General features: G+C 47.3%; 1 protein-coding gene and 1 long non-coding RNA gene across 5 annotated transcripts in view; both read left to right on the forward strand.

Moving 5' to 3' along the window:
• The window catches only part of Phactr3 (phosphatase and actin regulator 3), a 232,203-nt gene that overhangs the window by 120,949 nt on the left and 96,465 nt on the right, over positions 1–14,789 (forward strand). The gene's annotated exons all lie outside the window — the stretch shown is intronic.
• On the forward strand, positions 5,439–5,906 carry LOC114683110. Its single transcript, XR_005091451.1, has 2 exons — positions 5,439–5,526; positions 5,696–5,906. It is a non-coding gene; the product is annotated as an uncharacterized LOC114683110 (long non-coding RNA).

The raw sequence follows: 14,789 nt of genomic DNA on the forward strand, positions 1-14,789 counted from the left end.
AAACAAATCAGTCACTGCTTTGGCAAAAATGAAACTCATCCTCGATTGTGCTTCTCTGAGACCACGGAGCAGGCTTCGCCACCCAGTGTTTGCTGTTTGTCCTTTCTTTTTTTCTTTTGAAAACACTGCATTTTTCAAAGGGAGGGCAGCTTTCATTTTTTCCTGTTGGTTTTAAATATCTCATTGTAGCCAAAAGCTTCACCCTCTGTCGTTATTGTGAACTTTTTTCAGAGTGTATCATTTGGTTTTGTTTTATGTGGATTTTGAAGTGGAAGTTTCAACTTAAGTGATTTGGACCATTGTTTCTTTTTGTTTGTTTCTTAAGGTAATGATCTTTTTTATTGTAATCTTTATTATTCTTGAGATTTTCCCACATGTGTGCAATTTTGTGTGATCGTATGAGACATGGCGTGACTGTCTTGCCCGTGAACTCACAGCAGCTGAGGTTATGTGCTGAGGCTTAGATCAAACCAGCTTGAATTCCAGGTGCAGGTCAGGCAGATGACCTCCAGGCCCCCACCTTTGCTGGAACCTTGGCAGGATGAGAGCTGCAGGGGGGGGGGGGTTGTTCCATATTGCTCCTCTGGCCTTTAAATGTAAAATGCTTATCTTGACTCAGTTTCTTTTTTCCCAAATTTTCTCAGCCTGCCCTGGAATCCTGTGTCAGTGAGAAAATCTACTGCGATTTTCCCCAAATACCTAATTAGGATGTTCCTTGTGATCCCCACTGGCGCATGCTGCCTCCTCTTCTCCTGACCTCAGTCATGCAGCTCACTTGAGTGTGCGCCTGCGCCTGGGAACTCAGGCTGCTTGCAGCCGCCCTGTAGTTGTGGTGCATCTTGATCTCTGGGCTGTGTCTCAAGGTACTCTTTCCCCACCCTGCCCCCTCTGAGAGGACCCCTGCTCACACTCTCAGGAGATTCAGACAACTCTTGTGACAAGATGAACTTCGCGCCTCATGCTAGAGGCCCCTACATTTAGAGAATCTACTAAAAACATTTTTTTCTTCTTATGCTGAAGTTTCCATTTCTTTTGTGTCATTTTCTGGTTAACTTGTAATTTTAGACAATTGACAGTCGGGTATATGATTTGATTAAATTCTGGAAGCAAATACATGTTGTGTTTAATAGGCTTTTGAGTCTCTTCAACCCAAGCTAATTTAGCTCACAGTGTTATTTGGGATTCCCAGACACCAAGTATATCAATATAGACTTTCTTTAGCAGGCCATTCATATTTATTCTTGAAAATAGGTTTATCAAAAACTAAGCAAAACTAGCTGATAAATCAAATGTAAAAATTGCCCCTATTTATAGGTATCAGTGAGTTTTGGTTGTTTGAAATTGAGTCTTAGCATCCCAGGCCTGTCTTGATGCCTCCTGCCTCTACCTCCCAAGTGCTGGGATTATAGACTGGGGATTAAACCCAGGGCTGCATGCATGCATGCTAGGTAAGTGTTCTACCCACTGAGCTACATCCCCAGTCCCTGTGGGATGTTTTGATACCTGTATATTGTATAATGCTGTCCTGGTTGTTTGTTTTTTTGTTTTGTTTTGTTTTGTTGTTCTTGTTTTTCTTTTTGTCAACTTGACACAGCTAGAGTTATCTGGGAAGAGGAAACTCGACTGAGAAAATGCCTTTATCAATTGGCCTGTTTGGAAGTCTGTTAGGGGCATTTTCTTGATTAATGATTGATGGGGGAGGGCTCGACGCACTGTGGGTGGTGCCATCCCTGGGCTGGTGGCTTGGGTGTTAAAAAAGCAAGCTGTGCAAGCCCTGGAGAGCTATTACTGTGCAGCCATACTCCATGGTCTCTGCTGCTTCAGTTCCTGCCCCTGCTGCCTGCTCTCAGCTGTGAGTATAACCTAAGAGTTGAAAGCTGAATAAACCCGTTCCTTCCCAAGTTACTTTTGACCATGGTGTTTATCATAGTAATAGAAACCCTGATTAAGACATTTATAAACTAAGTTACGGCATCTAGCACATCAGACATTTACTGCTTCTTCATGGCAGAAACTTTCAAACTCTGTCCTTCTAGGTTGTTTGTGTGTGTGTGTGTTTGTGTGTGTGTGTGTGTGTGTTACATGTTTATTTGTGCTCTCTCTCTCTCTTCTTTGAGAATGTCATGCAACAATCATTCCCAGTGACATAACCCAGGTCACAAATACCCCCTGTTTTCTCTCCTCTGTCTCCTCTGTGGCTGTTCTGTGAATCTTCATATATGTTTGTTTCATGTGGAAACTCACAGAGATCAGGAAATTACGAAGGGACCATGCAGAGGGACTGGTATAAAGGGCTAGAAGGGAATAATGGAACAGGAAGGGTTAAATTGAGGTCAGGAAGGAGGGTAGAACAGAGGAGGGAAAAGTTAACACTAAAGACTTTTCAAAAAAGTCCTGTGGAAACCTACTAATGTAGAAGCTTCCTGAATATGTCTCCACAGTACGTAAATAGAGTTAAAATGGAGTTACCGTGAACAAATAAACCGCCCAGGGCCAGGAATGACTTCTTTTGGAGTTGTTGACCCCTAAGGCCCCAAAGACCCCCAAACATTGTGGGCTATCCCCAAAGCCCTCGATTGCCTTCTTGTTTTGAAAGAAGGAAAGTTTACCTTCTGGGCTCTTCCCAGTGTGCCTTAAGCACAAGCCACCCTGGACATCTGTTTATATTTCGAAAAACAAGGAGAGACCAAGAGAAATGTCAATCCTAGGAATTGGTTGTTATTTAAAGTCTCACACCCAAAGGAACCCCTTGAGTGTGTCCCTTCCTTTCCCACCAGGAATTATCCTGCACAGGATAACCGCACAATAGACAGGGGTTTTGTTCGTTTGTTTTTGCTTTTTAACCTAAAATTGTAATAAAGATCTTTACTGATGCTTATAAAAATGCAACCCCCCTGAATGTGCAGGCAATCAGTGCACACACCCTTGGAATGGCTTAGATGCCTATGAAGCAGAGCATGACCAGTGGCCTGGACATATCCTTGTCACCCTTGTCCCTGCCAGCACTGTCAAGAGGATCACCCCCAGGACTTGCACCGGCAAAGCCAATTTTACTAGTGTTTGAGTCTTGTCGGAATAGAGCAGTGCATAGTATTTCGCATCAGCTTCCTGGTGGCTGGTTCTTACAGTTCTTAGGCTGGTCTCGCGGTGGCTGTGCGAATACCACATTCACCCTCATGCTGTTCCCTACCTTGGTATGTACAGGACACTACCTTCATCCATCCAGCTGTCAATGACAATCACATTGTTCCAGTATTTGGCTGTTATGAACGGGCCACTAGGAACTCTTGAGGACTTGTGCTTTTTGCCTGTTTTCAGTCTGACGTTCTCTGGTGCGAACTGCAGTCCGTTTGGATGTTCTCAGACACTCTTCAAGAGTTTTCCTGATTAGTCGTCTTGATGTGAGCTCTCCTGCAGCCCAGTAGTTCTGCGTGCTCTGCCATCTCCTTTCCCCTTCCCTTGATGTTGTTAGTGACCGTCACTTAAATTTTTCCAGCCATTGTGGTCTGCCTATGGAAAAACCTCACCATGGGTCACTAGGCATTTCCTTGAAAATCAACGACATCAAACTTCTACCCTCCTTCCCAACCTCAATTTAACTCTTCCTTGTCTTGCAGGCTGTTAGCATGCATTGTTCCCAAGCACCTGGACAACGTGTCAAACTTCTGAAATAGAAACTGCTAGAAATTAACAGCATGTGTTCTAGACACGAGCGCTTGGTTGGCACTCCTCAGTGTGACTTCTCTTCAGATTCATTTCACGAAATCGTTCAATGAAAGTTAATATTTTATTTTGTAAAAATTCTTTTATGGTTTGTTTTTGTTATTGTTAATTACGTGTCTGTGTGTGGATTTGATCATATGAGTTCAGTGTCTATGGAGGCCAGAAGAGGGCATCGTATCCTCTGGCTATTATGAACCACCCAAGGTGGGTACTGAAAAACGAACTCTGGTCTGCAAGAGCAATACGTACTCTTAACTGCTCGAACCGTCTCCCCGGCCTAGAAGATATTTTTTTTTTTTTCGAGACAGGGTTTCTCTGTGTAGTTTTGGAGCCTGTCTTGGATCTTGCTCTGTAGTCCAGGCTGGCCTCAAACTCACAGAGACCCAACTGGCTCTGCCTCCCGAGTGCTGAGATTAAAGACGTGCACCACCACCGCTCGGCTCTGCACAATGTTTAATGAACAAGTTTCACCAAAATTATTCTAGGAATTTTTTTAAATGACAGTAAGATTGTCTCATTAGTTAAATATCATTTCCCAATTCTTTGATTCTTGGACCTTCTGTGTGATTAACTTAGTAAATTATTCTAATTTTAGAAATTCTTTTGGATTTTATAAAACATTTCTCTGGAGAGGAAGGGTAACTTCCCTTTTTTCCTCCATTACAATTCTTTTTATTATACTGGTAAAACCTCTAGTAATTCTAAACTAAGACATTCTTGTCTTGTTTCTGACCTCAAAGGGAATGCTTCAATATTTCATTGTAAGACGTAGTCTGAAGCCAGCATGGTGTACATATTTTATGAGATTAAGGAAGGTCTCTGAGATTGGGAACACTTTTTAATCATGAATGGGTGCAGGTTTTTATCAAATGCTGTTTTTGCATTTGTTGAAAATGACCCTGTGATAGTTCTTTGTGCAGTCAATGCAATGGTTTTGGATGTTGAATGAGTTCTGGAATGAGCCTGGCGGTGTAGCAGGGTTCTGTCTTCCTGTCTGTCCTAGCTCATGTTTACTGGTGTTCTCTGTAGGGTTTCTGTTACTGAGTCAGGAGAGGCTGTCTGCCACTTTCACTCTAGGAATACTTTTCTACTTTGGCATAGGGCTATCCTGGCCTCAGAAAGCAGGTTCATAGGGCTATCCTGGCCTCAGGAAGCAGGTTCATAGGGCTGTCCTGGCCTCAGGAAGCAGGTTCATAGGGCTATCCTGGCCTCAGGAAGCAGGTTCATAAGGCTGTCCTGGTCTCAGGAAGCAGGTTCATAGGGCTGTCCTGGCCTCAGGGATAAGCTGGTTCGAGTAAGGCTTGTCCTGGTCTCAGGAAGCAGGTTCATAGGGCTGTCCTGGCCTCAGGAAGCAGGTTCATACTGTGGCAGAGCTATGTCCTGGCCTCAGGAAGCAGGTTCATAAGGCTGTCCTGGTCTCAGGAAGCAGGTTCATAGGGCTGTCCTGGCCTCAGGAAGCAGGTTCATAGGCTGTCTGCTCAGGCATAGGCTGTCCTGGCCTCAGGAAGCAGGTTCATAGGGCTGTCCTGGCCTCAGGAAGCAGGTTCATAGGGCTGTCCTGGCCTCAGGAAGCAGGTTCATAGGCTTCTCCTCAGGCATTCTAGCTTCCTGGCCTCAGGAAGCAGGTTCATAGGGCTTCCTGTCAGAGCAGGTTCATAGGCTATCCTGGCCTCAGGAAGCAGGTTCATAGGGTTGGTTCAGGAAGCAGGTTCATAGGCTGTCCTGGCCTCAGGAAGCAGGTTCATAGGGCTGTCCTGGCCTCAGGAAGCAGGTTCATAGGGCTGTCCTGGCCTCAGGAAGCAGGTTCATAGGGCTGTCCGGCGGGGCTAGTTCCTGCCTCAGGAAAGCAGGTTCATAGGGCTGTCCTGGCCTCAGGAAGCAGGTTCATAGGGCTATCCTGGCCTCAGGAAGCAGGTTCATAGGGCTGTCCTGGCCTCAGGAAGCGGTTAGGGCTTCTGGCCTCAGGAAGCAGGTTCATAAGGCTGTCCTGGTCTCAGGAAGCAGGTTCATAGGGTTGTCCTGGCCTCAGGAAGCAGGTCCTCTGTGGTTCATTCTCTCCAGATCTGTGTAAGAATGGTGTTATTTCTCATTTCAGAACTTCGGAAATTCAGAGGACACCAGACTGGTTATTCAACAGACACCAGCATAAGAAGGTTGCAAACTAAAAAAAAAAAAAAAAAAAAGAAATTAAAAGTAGAGGCTTAAAGGCCTGTCCATATTTTTCCATAGGAGAAAATAGTTCTTTGTATATTTATTCAGCAAAAATTGTCTGTCTATCGCACCCTTGGCACCATGGGGCACCAAACATGATAGCCTCTCCTGAGCATGTCCCCCCTTGGAGGCCTATTTTCAGTTCAGGATGAATGTGAGTGCTCAGCATCCCTCACCCTGCCTCTCCCTCCCCATATGCTCCAGGGTCTCAGGGTTGTGACCCAAGTTCTCCTGCTTCTCCAGGGTCACTCCCCTCTGGGACTCTTCCCTATAGCTTTTGAAATTAGGTTTCCTCCTCTCTGCTCCTCTCATCATCTGCAGATCTTGCTCAGTCTAAGCCTTATGTCTTCCCAGAGGACATTCCTGCCCAGGAAGTGTCTTTAGTCCAGGACAGAGGACCTGTCTTCACCTACTAATAGTCACCCACATGTAACCACACATTTGTTCATGCGATTCTTTGTTTTAATGTCTGGAGACTAAATACTATTCTTAAAATGCCTGGCCTTGCAATCTATGAATGTGCTATATCACTCGTCCTATAGTTTGATAATTTTTCTGCTTTCTTATCAACATTCCACCAAATGGGATGAGGCCCATCAAGTGTTGGGTCTAAGAACAAGGTCTGTGTGTATTCTGGTTACCAATGAAGTCCCATGCTCAGTGCAAGGCCAGGCACACAGCTGGCCCTGGCCAAAAGGCGTTGCTAGACCAAAGCCTGCATTCCGAGTAACAATGATACCAGTTTGCCTGAGTGGGTGCCATGCAGAGTCAGGTGCTTCCTCAGCACTGGCAGGAAGAACAAGCAAATGGATGGAAGAGGTATGGCATGTGCTGTACTCAGAGTTGTCACCGTGAGATGGTTTCTGGAAGTTATTCCTACCTTCATTTTCTTTCCATCTCAAGCAGCCTATCAAGACAATTATTTCTTGTTTTCATGAAAAATTAAAAGAACCCAGCGTGTTTATTCAGTGAATCCTCTCCTAGGGGGCAGATTGATGATGTTAATAATGGAAAAATCATGGGCTAACTTATTTCACTTGTGATCTTGGCTGTGGTGACTGTAGATGCTAAGCCATTGTGAGGAATAATATGGACTGGTTTCGTCCCCTCTTCCCAGTGCCAAACAGGACCTTGACTTGGTAGAGTCTGCTGTGGATCCCACAGAACTAAACAGGAATACAGCTGCCCACAGGACTGAGACATGGTTAGAATTCACTAGACCATACCCATTGGCCTAGCATGTTCAGGGACTGAGTGTGGTTCCTCATCTCCTTCCCTTTCCATGAAAGGAAGGGAGGTAGATGGTATCATGACTAGATAATCTATGATGGTCTAGAGCCAGGGCACTCATGCTCAGAAAGGACAAGTAACTGGACTATGGCTCCATGATATTAAGTGGTGGAACTGGAAGTCACACCCAGAAGACCCAGCCCAGTCTGTGCATTCCTGTGCCACCCTGAATCATGACACATGAACTTGTCTTTCCTTAGAGATCTGTAAAGAAGAAAATTACTTGGGTAACAGAGAGCTCTGATTTAAGGTATATGTTTCAAAAATTAAAGTTTATTATTATTATGTGTGCATGCATGATGCAGGTGTGACAGTGAGTGTACACCTGCCACAATCCACACATGGATGTCAGAATACGACTTTGTGGACTTGATTCTCTCCTGCTAGATCATGCCAGTTGGCCCAAGTCACATGGGCCTCACGCTGGCACCAGATGGTATTGCTGTTTCCCCAGGCAGTACCAGCTCCTCTAAGAGTCCTTCCTCTTCTCGACAAGGACCCATGAGGTCTTATGAAAGTTTAATGTGTCTAAGTGCACAGTGGCCTGAGGTTTTGTTTTGTTTTAATAAATTAGTTTGCAGTACTCACCAATACCAGATGAATAAATTAGTAATAAGCTGTCCCCCAGGGGCTGTCAGCTTGATGGACAGTAGGCTGGAGGGTCACTTTCTCTTATTTATTATCACAGGATCTTCTATCATTACATTTTGAGTTTGCCCAGTTTTGCAGGGTTTTGAAAGGATGGTGAGCTTTTAGCTCACAGGAAGCAGCAATGGCCCTCAGCTCACCTCCCCAGAGAAATGGATAGAATAAATCTGCTACTTCCACTGAGCCTGGTCTGTAGGGGCCTTTAAAAGGTTTGGGAGAATGAGCCAGCTTGCTAAGGCACATGGGCCCTGGAGTTGCCTTTTCTGCTTTCTTCACCAGTGTGCCAATGTTAATGAGAGTTCTGTCACATTTGACTGCTAAAGGGCCCAGTGTCTCTTACTCAGACAGAGACAGAGCAGAAACAGACAGAGACAGGGAGAGACAGAGAGACAGACACACAGAGATGGAGAGACAGAGAGAGAGAGACGAAGAAAAGAAAAGCTGATGCTGAAGATGCTGTAGTGTTGCTAAAATTTCTTCCTTCCCAGGAGGACACAGAGACAATGCCAACTCCCTGTCCTAAGGTCCCAGCAGCAAACTCGAACTGCCAAACAACAAACCACCAATACTGGGCTTCCTTACAGACAAGACCCCAGGAGAGGGGTTACTTATCGGGTAACTTGCCCCTAACAGGATGCACCTGGAAAGTCTTTATCCAGCAGGGGATAAAGACTTCCCTGTGACTGCTCAGATGGATGCTCCCTCTCCTAGCCTTCCTGACTGTGTGCTCTAACCCCCCCACCCCCCGAGGCCATGTGCAGTGAAGGCAGAGCTGCATACAACAGGTGGTAGAGGGCAGCTGGCGACTCTCGTGACCATCCTGCCCTCTGTGAAGAGTGTGCACAGTCAGCATGCCCAACTGGGAGATGGTTCTGCTGGAGGGCTCAGCCGGACTCCCCAAGGTGGTAGTTGCTTGGCCTGGAGGAAAGTAGAACTGTCATTGAGCACTGGACACTGAGTCACTGTATACATGCGTCATCCAGGGATTCTCATGGCCATCGCGTGTGACAGGGACAGGCTTATCTCCATTCATCAGCAGCAGGGAACTGAGGCTCAGAGGGTTGGCGTCACTTCCTCGAGTCTCAACACTTCATCAGAACTTGCATTCAAGCCCAGTACATGCTGGCTCCTGGAAATGAAGCTTGGCCACACCAAACCATGTGGTGTCAAACACACCTACAGACCCTTTCCTCTCAGGAGGTCTTACTGGATTTGTGAGAGACCCTGCCCTGGTGTGGAAATTGGTTCACTAGTAAGAACAACTTGCCAGTGGCCTACACACTCTGGAATACAATGAGGGCTGTGCTGGAGCTCTGGAGATGCACAGGACTCAGTCGACTTTTTCTCCAGAGCGGTTTAAGCTGTAACCTGGGATGGGAGTGGGCCAGACCAGGGTGTGGGGGAGAATTGTTCTCAAATGGAAGAGTGTCTAGTGTTGTTCTAGACACAAAGAAAAGAGAGGCCATGGAAGAAAGAAGAGCCATTTTGTCACAGCAAGGGATGGCAAGCACCGGCAGAGAAGGACACCAGGCCTGTGGACTCCCTGTCTTCTCAGCAGAGGGACTTTAACAGGGGAGGACCCTGAGCCCCACTTCCCTAGGGCATGAAGTCATGAGAAGCAGACCAAATCCTTGCTCTCAAGGAAATGCTGTTCCAGTGGAGAAGGGAACAGATGGCTGAAGAAATCAGTGCCAGCGAGGAAAGAACAGCAAGGTGACTCCTCGGGCCGTGAAGGAAAGCCACCACAGCAAAGGACTGGGGGGGGGGGGTGCCTCTGTTCAGCAGATCCTCAGAGGCAAAGAGTCCTCACTTCAACAGTGTTGGGGGTGTCGCAGTAAGAGTCACCACAGAGACCATGAGGTGGCCATGGTGGGGGCACAGACGGGGTGTGTGAGTGCGGTCCTCAGTGTGGCTGGAGTGCAGCACTCAAGTCAAGTGAGCGTCAAGTACGACCTGTGACTACCAGGGGAATCTGTGTTCACCTTCTGTATGCCTGGAGCCTCCAGAGGGCTTCGCCTGAAAACGACTGAGCTTGGTCTGAGCTTTTGACCGTCTCTGGGTGGTCTGGGCAGCTGGGTAGCAGAAATGGGTACTGGTAAGGCTGGACAATTGATGGTTCTTGCCACAGTTGGTGCTGCAGGCGGCAGTGGACAGACAAGTGGAGTCAACTGTGGGAGTAGCTGAAAGCTCTGGAGACATTGGCAAATGCTTGTGCTTGATTTGACATGGATCCTGTACCTGGGGATGGGGATAGTAGAGACCTCAGGGAATGGAGCACAGTGCCGGATCCAGGTTCCCACATACAGTCAGGTCAGGAGTCCCTTCCAGAAGAGGGAGATTCATGGCTGTCATATGGCTCAGCGATGGGGTTTGGTTCTGCTTTCCCCATTGTGGAGCTATGATTCATACACCTCAAGTCCCCATGTGCAATGTTAGGTTCCGTGGCATCTATGGGAGCCCTCACTGTAGCCTCCATCACAGAGTGGTTTTCAAATCTTCACCCTGCAAGGAAACCCTGTGTCCATTTATTACTGAATCATATTCCACTTCCCTTGTCAGCCTGGAGGCCATCATCCACTCTCTGTCTGTGGATTGTCCTGTTCTGACCTTTCATATAAATAAGATTATAAAATGTGGTGTGTGTGTGTGTGTGTGTGTGTGTGTGTGTGTGTGTGTGCTGGGTATGCTGGTACAAGAGTCCACGTAGAGGCCAAAGGAGGATGTCAGGTGTCTTGCTCTAACACTCTGCCTTATTCTCTGGAGACAGGGTGCTCTCTTCCTCTCAGAGTGCTAGGGTGATAGCCATGTACAGACACACCCAGCTTGTTACTTAGGTGTTGGAGATTTGAACTCAGGTCCTCACACTTGCAAAGCCAGTGCTTTGATCCACTGAGCCATCTCCTCAGCTCAGTGTGTGGTCTTTTATGATTCATATATTTTGCTTGGTATCCTGTTTTCAAGGTTCATCCATGCTGCTACTCTTAATGTCCCGGCCTGTTCTACCTATGGACTGACTGCACTGCATGCACCACTGCTGAACTTCTGGGCTGTTGTCTCACCAGTTGGCTGTTAGGAACAACGCTACTATGGATATTCACATACCAATGTCATGTGGCTTGTGTTTTCAGGAGTAGGACTATTAAGTGGTAGCTGTTTATGCTTTGAAGGAGCTGCCAGCTGCTTCTGAACCCTAACTCCCAGTCCCAGGTGTGTATGAGGCTCCTGACATCTCTGCCTCACCTCATTCACAGCTGACCTAGGACATCTTTGATAGTCACCATGTTGAGGAGTTGACCATGGCAGAGCCATTGTGTCTACACCCCACAGAGAAATGGGTGGGTTCAGGAGCAGGGTCTTCTCCTCTGTTCTTATACAGGCTCGTTTCAAGTTACAGCAAGGGCTAGTGCTCTTGGCCTTGATTACATTTGCCTAATGGATGAGGGAAGAAATGATTTCCAAGGCTGAGACCTGAGTGGTCCCCAGGGGCTCAGTTTGGCGGAAACCTTTAAACCACACGTGCAGACTTGCCTGATGGGCTACAAACTGCAATCAAAGACCCTTTGTGTTGTTCAGGCAGCTGGAGAGTGAGTTGTTGGAAGGAGGCAGCTGAGTGGGTCGCTGATGTGTGCATGGAGCAGCTGACCAGTGTGTGCCTTCTTCGACTCTGGTCTGGACACCCCAGCTTTGCATGGCTTTGGGACGGGTGCAGTCTCCTTCCCTGGAGAGGCCTGAAGCCTGGGGTGTTCAGTCAGCCCTGTGGAGGCTGTTGCATCCCAAGCCTTTCTGGGGGGGGGGGGGGTTGTCTCTGTGATGTACAGTCTCCATGGAAATGCACACACTTGACCTGCCCCAACCCCAAATGTCTTTCCATGCTATGGAAACCAGAGTGGGTCCGCTAAATATGTTGCAAATGTTTTTTGTTTTGTTTTTTTTTTGACTGGATTCTGGCTCTTCATTTCAGGATGCTTTTTGATCAGATTCTCTGTGTATGTGTGCAGTGCATGTATGTTGCATGCACTTGAGTTTGTGAGTGTGAGTGTCTATGTGTACATACATACAGGTCAAGGTCAGAAGACACCATGTGTGGTCCTCTACAGCTCTCCAGCTTGTTGCTTTGAGCCAGGGTCTCTTCTTTTGTGAGCTATTAGCTCACCCTTTGGGCCAGGTTTGCCTGCAAGCTCTCTAGCTCCCCCTTCCTATGGCCCCCAATGCTGGGGTTATGGCTTGCATAACCACAGTGACCCCAATGCTGGGGTTATAGTCTTGCATAACCACGGTGACCCCAATGTTGGGGTTATGGCTCGCATAGCCACGGTGACCCCAATGCTGGGGTTATGGCTCGCATAGCCACGATGACCCCAATGCTGGGGTTATGGCTCGCATAGCCATGGTCAGCCTTTTTACATGGGTGCTGGAGGTTCAGACTCATGTCCTTGTGCTTATGGAGCAAGTGTACTATACACCAAGTCATTGCCCTGGCCTTTGGGCAAATTATTAATAAAAATGAACAAATGAATGAATGAATGAACAGATAAATGAATGAATAAATAAATAGTAAAGGTACAATTCAGTGGCATTGAGTGAAGTTGTCTTGCCACACATCAGTACCATAGCCAAGCCCAAATCCTTTTTGTCACTTAACAGGAAGTAAGGGACTCCCCTCCCCACATCCTGGTGGCCCCTAGTAGCTACTAGTCCTGTCCTGACTCTAAAGGCAGTTCTCACAATAGGGTCCTGAGATGTCCAGCCATCCTTGCTGGCTTCTCTCTCTGGGCCTGCTGACCTCAGGAGCTCCGTGCTGCATTTTACTGCCTCTGCAGAGGACATGCGGCCCTGCACACCTCTGGTTGCACTTCCCGCATGGTGCACAAGCCCTGAGTGTGAGTCAGGTGTGCATTCTGCTCCTCTCTGCATCAGCTCAGGGGTGTGAGGGCCTTGTGGAGTTGACAGGAGTACAGTTCTTGCCCGTGGGAGATTTGCAGACTCATGTGTTGGTTTGAAGCAGAAGCTCAGTGTGGTAGTGTGCAAAGGACGTAGCACAAATCCGCCTGGCATCAGAGGTGCAGCCGGTAGTCACCTCTTTACTTGGGGGCAGTTGAGTTCACGACACAGTGACATGGACAGCTTGTGACATTCAGAGTGTGGTCACCCAGCCATTTCCTGTGTCACTCTTGTGTATCCAGAAGACACTGCCCTTCACCTCCCCCAACCCCAGTGTCTGGCAGCCACTCATGCTTTCCATGCGTGTGAATTGACCTACAAATGAACTCACATACACACCATCTCTTATGATGGGCTTTTCATGTTTTTGGGGTGATCTGGATGGTAGCATGAACCAATACTTCTATCCTTGTAGGTCAGTAAGCCATGGTGGAGAGTTCAGTATAGAACTACCCAGCCTCCCAGTGATTCCCACACTATGTGTATGCCTGTAAGAGCTGAAAGCAGAAACTCCAAAGAGCCCAACAGTTCAGAAGCTCTCATCAGCAATGCCACAGCAGCCACAGGGACAGCTCCCTGAATGGCAGTCACCCAGGACATGGGCTCACAAATATGACATGACCACACAGTAGTGTATTGTTACTTCTTATTGTCTTTGTTAAAACTTGCTTAGTTCCCACTGATTCTCCACTCTGTTTACTTTCCCAGGAAGTCCTTCCCTGGTTAGGAGACCCATTTCGTTTTCTAACCCCAGAACCTGCTCCAGTCTTTCTCCTGTCCTGACTCCTTCCATTCATGAATTCATCCACTGATTCCTGTCAAAGAGTGTGTCAGGTGCCTGCTTCAAACAGGATCACTGCAGTGGGAGAGAAACGGACAATACCAAGTCTGTGAGACGGCATGCTTTCAGAAGTGTGTGTGTGTTCATGTGAGTGCTCATAGGCAGAGTTGAGGTATGGTGTGGGGTGCTGGTATCAGTGCTAAGGCATGATGTGGGGTACAGGGTCAGAGTTGAGTTGCTCTGTGGGGTACTGGGGTTATCGACAGTTCAGATGTATGAGGAGGTGTTTCCATCAGGCATGAACAATCAGAAGCAGGAAGTGGTTTTTGGTGGGGTGTGGTAATATTGTGTCCCCCAATATACTAGTAACCCTAATAAACTTATCTGGGGTCAGAGAACAGAACAGCCACTAGATAGACATAGAGGCCAGAAAATGGTGGCACTCACACCTTTAATCCTATCACTTAAGAGGCAGAGATCCATCTGGATCTCTGTGAGTTCAAGGCCACACTGGAAACAGCCAGGCATGGTGACTCATGCCTTTAACACCAGGAAGTTATGGCAGGAACCAGAAAGGTATATAAGGCATGAGGACTAGGAACTAGAAGCTGTTAAACTTTTAGGCTTTTAGTAGCAGTTCAGCTGAGATCCATTCAGATGAGGACACAGAGGCTTCCAGTTTGAGGAAACAGGATTAGCTGAGAAGTTGGCGAAGTGAGGTTAGCTGTGACTTGTTCTGCTTCTCTGATCTTTCAGAATTTACCCCAATATCTGGCTCCGGGTTTTTTTTTTTTTATTTAATAAGACTGTTTAGCAATTCATCTTACAGTGGGGGTATGGGGAATAGCCTTCTTGTAGAGGTGGAGTCTGGAGCTGGTGAGGAGCTTGAGGAAGCTTCTGAGGTCATGGGAGATGGGGAGATTTCCATGGTGTGAGGACAGGGAAATGCCGCAGAATCTGTTAGAGGGCTGCATTTGTGGATGTGTGCAGAGGGTGTGGGGTGGGCTTTGGAGGGGTCAGGCTGGCTTGGGGAAGGTAGATACCATGAATCCTCTTGTTCTGGTGTCTTGTACACTTGCTGGCACTATCCTTTGCCCCTAGACTGCACAAGGGCAGAGGCTGGTCTCATCAGGAAAGGGATCAGAGGTGCCAAGGGTCAGTGCCATGCACCGAGGGAGAGAGAAATTGGTGTCAT

The sequence above is a fragment of the Peromyscus leucopus genome, chromosome 4, assembly GCF_004664715.2.
Source record: "Peromyscus leucopus breed LL Stock chromosome 4, UCI_PerLeu_2.1, whole genome shotgun sequence".
NCBI classification, from domain to species: Eukaryota; Metazoa; Chordata; class Mammalia; order Rodentia; family Cricetidae; genus Peromyscus; species Peromyscus leucopus.